The sequence below is a fragment of the Neomonachus schauinslandi genome, chromosome Y (genome assembly GCF_002201575.2).
Source record: "Neomonachus schauinslandi chromosome Y, ASM220157v2, whole genome shotgun sequence".
Taxonomy (NCBI): Eukaryota; Metazoa; Chordata; class Mammalia; order Carnivora; family Phocidae; genus Neomonachus; species Neomonachus schauinslandi.
In genome coordinates, this window is record NC_058420.1 from 41,275 (window position 1) to 47,973 (window position 6,699).

At 33.5% G+C, this 6,699-nt stretch overlaps 1 pseudogene; it reads left to right on the forward strand.

Moving 5' to 3' along the window:
* Nucleotides 1–4,537: 4,537 nt before the first annotated feature.
* Nucleotides 4,538–5,456, forward strand: LOC123323605 (annotated as a pseudogene).
* The last annotated feature ends 1,243 nt before the right edge of the window (nucleotides 5,457–6,699 follow it).

Consider the following 6,699-nt stretch of genomic DNA (forward strand, 5'->3'; position numbering starts at 1 on the left):
TTTTATATGGAGGAGTGCAGAGATAAAGAAAAGTTGGGATAACTTTTTTTTTTTTTTTTTCTGATTTCTGGCTTGGGCTGTTGTAAATGGTGGTACCAATGGTGTTACGTGCTTCAGGGGACTTTGGCAGTTCATTGTTAGGCATGGTGAGTTTGATGTCACTGTGAGAGACTACTCACAGGACTCCCTTAAACTGGCATGGCAGCAACAATGAATAGATGTAAGAGCACCATGCAGTGATTCCTTGGTGTATGATTCAGTGTCCTGAAAAATCAAAAGGACAAAAACAAAATTGTTAATTCATTATAATGTCAATTAGCTAGTATAGAATGAAATTGTGAGCAGCTCAGCGGATTGATTTCATAATAAGGAGCATTGCTTAGCTCTCCACACTTGCCTGTGTTTGTGTATGTGGGTGGGAAACAAACCACACGCTCTCATTCACCAAACTGCAATTCCACTTCCCCCAGAGAACCTCATGGACCAGTTTCACCAGGCAGAGTACACAATCTGCTTCTGACTCACAACATCGAATTGTATTTCTTTACTCGGTTATATACCCTCATATCCTGAATACTACTCTCTCTTTCTAGAATATAGTAGTTTAAATGCTTATTTAAAATATAAAGTGTGTTGGCTAACTGAACATAATGAAAAATTAATAAAAAATAAACCAAAATAATTATAGAAATACTAATATTGCAATTTTAGAAACAATAATAAAAACAACAGTAATAATGGTTGTCCCTATGTAACGACTAAGTGCTAAGCTCTGTTCTGCGTGTGCATGTATGTACCTGCGTATGTGCATGCATCTGTGTTATATACTGTGTTGTCTCTGAGTCTAGAAAAAAACCTTTGATAAAAATTCATTTGATAAAAAATTTGATTTGATAAAAATTCATTTCAGATAAAATTTCATGTCTGATTGATGTGTTGTATAGTAAGACAATATAAATTTCAAAGATACTGTATTTGCATTGTATTTTCTTGTTTATCTCTTCAAATCATGGAAGTTTTTCACTTATATTACTACTCTCTTAATATAATCATTTGGGTCAGTAGCATATCCATTCCTAGGGAAAGTCACACTATCGTACATTTATGGTATGCATTTTTCATGTCAACTCCTTTAAATAAGCAATGATTTTATTCCATCCATATTTAGGGAAATCCATTGTTAGAACTCTGCCTCTTCTATGAAATTCCATTACAGTGAATTATCAGCAAAGACCATTTAACTGGAATCAATTGCACACCAACCATGTAAGTCTGGTATTTGAAGACAGTGCTTATAATAGCTATATCATTTTGGTCATTGATATCATACATTTTTAGAATACATCCCAAAATAAAAGTAGCATTATCTTTTAGTATAAATATAAGCATGTATATCAGGCTTAATATTCCCAGGATTTCTACATTAAACACCTCAAGGTATATATTACTCAGGAAGTAATGATCTATTATTTTTGCCTTTCATCTTACAGTCAAAATTTTAATATAAAGATGTAATGTAGGAACATACAAATAATTGAATAGATGTGTAGTCTTACTAATTTTATTGAATAGTTTCCTTCTATTTAAATGTAATTTCCCTTCTGTTTAAATTTAAGGAGATATTCTGAATGTTTTATTCATGTACTGAGAGATGTGACAGAAAAATGAAAAGAATATTTTTCAAACTAGTTAAGTCAAATTAGTGCTGCATAATGAATTTTCAAAATCTTGACAAATGTAAAATGGTAAAAATATTTGAGCATATTGCATTCACTAGGTAAAGTGCATGGAAGCCTTTCTTTTACCTGGGAGGCAAGTTTGGGATATGACTGTGTTTATAGCTAAAGACCTGGTATCTAATGATGACAGCATCTTCTATAATTAGTCTCCAAACTCCTAGAGGTTAGGATGGTGTAAACTGCATGTTACACCTCTTTACTTACATGTAGTATTATTAGACAGAGAATATTTAATGTCACATAGAGAGAAAGGGACTATAACTTTATAAGGGTAGCACAGATTTGGAAGATTTTACAGGATATGTAACATTTGTCTTCCCTCTTTTAAACATAGTGTTAGGAAGCTCACCATTAGAGTATACCTCTTTGGATTCAAGAACAGATTTCATTCAACATTCTGGATGGCCTAGAAGGTATCATTTTATCTATCATTCTAGCATCATGGAAGGATATTCCAGATGCCTGATTGACCAGTTAGGCAAAGATTCTTAAAAGATGGTTGTACACCTGGGTGGCTTAGTTGGTTAAGCACTGGACTCGATCTCAGCTCAGCTCTTGAACTTCAGGTGCCCCATCGAAGTGGAAAGAAAGTAGCAGAACCTAGAAGATGAAGTAGTTGTTGAATTTATTATGGAGTACTTCTAATAGCTGAAGACAAAATGTAGACAAAATATTCTTGTAGAGGCAGCACAAACTGCTTAAAAATGTAAATATAATTGATATATTGTGGATAACTTTGGATATCAGAGTCCATAATCAAAAATACCTTGAACAAACATTTACTGAGAACCTACAATAGGCCAGGGACTACTATGTGATGGCGTTCTGCAGAAAATAGACATTACATATACTTTTGTTTTCCTTTTTTTTTTTTTTTTAAGATTTATTTATTTTAGAGAAAGAGAGACAGGGAAAGGGAGGGAAAGTGTTAAGCAGACTCTGTACCTGTGTGCACAGCCTGACCTGGGGCTTGATCTCATGACCCTGATATGACAAACTGAGGCAAAACCAAGAGCTGGGCATTTAACTGACTGTGTCTCTCAGATGCCCCCACACTTCTCAACACTAAAATTGAGTATGGATTTTTGATGAGAATGAGCATAACAATTGAAATCATTAATGGAAAACGGAAAACCAGAATGACAAAATTATTCTTGGCAGTGAGAAACAGTCAACAACTTTGGATAATGATATATTGAATTTGAGTTGTCAATAATATTCATTGATTTTTTTTCATAGATTTTAAAGTCTAACTTATGATCCACCAGTTCATGGAAGGCATCGATGCCCTTAAATCTCAATCCATGCCCTTACCAAATTTTACTGAGCTGTTGGTCAAACCAGTCAAAACAGCAAGACCTACTTAAACATGTATCTATCTGCAACGTCATTCAAAGGTTAATCTTTTAATATTCCTAATGTTATAGCAAAACAGTGGTCACATTCCAGGCCATCAAAATAGAGTGTAGAGGTTTATTTCATAATGAAGAATCTCAATAATCACTAAAATAAAACAGAAAAATACACATTATTTATATTTTATCAGGGACATATTTGTACATTTGCTTCCCAAAGGGAAAACCAAAACACATTTCATTCAAACTTAAAAGAGTTTTTTTGTTGTTGTTTTTAAGATTCATGGTGCTTGAACTTACAACCCTGAGATCAAGGGTCACATGCTCTACTGACTAAGCCAGACAGGAACCCCAAACTTATGAATAGTTCTTAAAGAAGGCAAATAATTTGTTTCATATGTTATTTATTTTTCATGATTTGCAGCAGTGTTTTCTTAAATTCTCTCTGTGTGTATAAGTATGTATACATGTATATCTATTTATTGAGGGATAGATCATACATAGTGAATTTGTGCACATAGAGTAAAGGGAACACTTAAGTCACTACCCACATCTAAACAATTTCATTATTTAGGAAACAATATGATTCTCTGTATAAAGAATTAATGAAATATAATTCAATTTTGAGGAGTTAATAAAACTGGCCCAATTAAAATATATTCTCATTTTAACTGAATAAAATTTTCATTTTTTACATTTAAATGCTGATATTTACAAATTACAGATTAAATTATAAATACAGAGTAAGCTAGTTTTTATAGTATATCATTACTGATGATTTTAGAAAGATGTATAAATAATACATTTCATTTTCTTTAAGCTTTATCCAAATAAAAAATGAGACAGAAAATTGAGTTCCATATGCTATTCATTTATTCAGGTATTTAAGGGATAATATTGAGCAACTACTATATAGCAGGCATTGTGTAGCCATTCAGTTTATACAGAGGGCAAAACAATGATTTCACATTGGGAAGTTTAAGTTCTGATGAGTTAGAATGACCATAAAAAATGAATTTAGTTCATAAGTTTATTGAATATGTAAAAGATGAAAAGTGATTTGCAGAATACATCAAAGGACAGCACAGTAAGGAGAAATAGGCAAGTCGGGGGTTACTGAGATTTTAAGTACACTGTTCAGGGTGGGTCTCATTTAAAAAGTGACCTTTGACAAAAGATTGAACTGCATTTAAGAATATGGAATTAAGACTACATGGAGCTAACAGCTTTCTCAATAGACCAATATCATCAGTTGATTCAAACAAATAAATGGCCATGTTGTAAACCAAGCCCACTTCCGAAGCTGGTTGAGAGTCTGTTGACTTGAACTGCAAAATATGCATCATTCTCATTTTATTATGCTTCTAAATGTAAATGAGTTTGAGATTTATGCCACTGCATTTTAGCTCTATTTTTTTCTATTTTAGGAAAAGAGTGGAGTTCATGATGGGGCATGAGAATCACAGTTTCACCAGTGATTTCATTCTTTTAGGACTCTTTTCTTCTTCTCAATCAAGTCTAGTTTTCATCTCCTTTATATTCATCATTTATATTATGACTATAACAGAAAACACAATCATGATCCTCCTTATCCTCAGGGACTCAAGAATCCATACTCCAATGTATTTCCTGCTCAGCCATCTGTCTTTCATGGACATCTTGCATATTTCCAACATTGTTCCCAAAATGGTCACTGACTTTCTGTCAGGCAGCAGAACTATTTCATTCGCAGGTTGTGGCTTCCAGATATTTCTATCCCTCACCCTCCTGGGTGGTGAGTGCCTTGTCCTGGCGGCAATGTCTTACGATCACTATGTAGCCATCTGTCACCCACTGCACTATCCCATTCTTATGAATGACTATGTCCGCATTCTCATGGCTAGAGGGTCCTGGATTGTTGGGACCGTCAACTTCATAGTCCACACAGCTTATGCACTCCAGTTGCCCTTCTGTGGCCCAAGAGCCATTGATCACTTTTTCTGTGAAGTCCCTGCCATGTTGAAGTTGTCCTGTGTGGACACAACACTCTATGAACAAGGAGTTTATGTAAGTGGCTTAATTTTTCTTAATTTTTCTCCCTTCCTCCCTAATCCTTGCTTCTTATGTCCAAATTCTCCTTACTGTTCTTCAAATGAAATCATCAGAAGCACGGAAAAAGTCATTTTCTACCTGTTGCTTCCACATGATTGTGGTCACAATGTACTATGGGCCATTTATTTTCACATACATGAGACCCAAATCATACCACACTCTGGGCCAGGACAAATATTTGGCAATATTCTATACCATCCTCACACCCACACTGAACCCTATCATCTACAGTTTTAGGAATAAAGATGTTCTGAAGGCAATGAAAAATATGCTCAAAGTAACTTTCTCCATTAAAGATAGTAATAAAAATGCTTGAAGCATGTGTTTTCTATATCAATATTCAATGCTTAGAGATTATCCATTAGTCATATCTTTAGAAAAAAATCAAAGTTTCTATCCCTCAAGAGTGGAAAGTGGATTTTTCCAAACCTCCAATGAAAATAAAAAAAAGTTTTACAGGTATTTGTTTTATAAATACATACATCCAGAAATGCACTGTTCCCTCCCATGAAAAATTCTAAGAACTTATAAAAATTGACTTTTATAATACAATCACGTTTTATGGGATCTATCCATATAACTTTTCTATTTCATGAAACAGTAAAATTATAATTCCAAGGTTACAAGCAGCTATCAAAAATTCATAAAAATTATAGGCAAAATGGGTGCAGGTGTTCAAGAGGTAAAAATTCCAGTTATATGATACATAAGTTAAAAATAAGTAAGTCCTGTGATGTAATTAATGTAGAGCATGGTGACTGTAGTTAACAATGGTCTGTTGTATATAAGAAAGTGGCTGAGAGTATAGGTTTTAGTAGTTCTCATCATAACAAAATGAATTGTAGCTCTGTGTGGTGACAGATGATAACTAAACTTATTTTGATAATTATTTTATAAGATATAGATATATCAAATTTTTATGCAGTACACCTAAGAACAGTAGAATTATATCAATTATACCTCAATAAAACAGAAACATAAACCAATGTATTTTAGTATTTAATAAATCATATATTATTATGTATTTTAATATACTAATACATTATGTAACTTATTTGATATACTCAATGCATTAAATATTATTTAGTAAGAATAACATTTATTAAGAGTTATTGAAGAACTAGCATTCAGTTTCTATTAATATGAGCTCTAAATCATGAAAACACTTCCCTTTGAAATCCACCATCCCTTTTTTCTTGCACAATGATGTAAACAAATATTGCATGTAAGAACCTCCATACATTACTTGCATCCCTGTCCTAGTTCTCCTGGATCTTTTTTGTATTGTGAATGTCTGAGTGAGAGGGCTACACCTCTGTACAGAGAAAGTGATGTAGAGGGGCCAAAAACAATCCAGCAGGCACAAGCAACTTCTGTTTTTGCCCCCTTTCCAACTTAACTGAGAGGGAATTTGGGAAACAAAATGTCAGAACTACATTAAATCCCAAACCAGTACAACGACATGCATCACTGTGCCCTCACCTGGACGTTTCGAAGAAAAAAACAAAACTTTT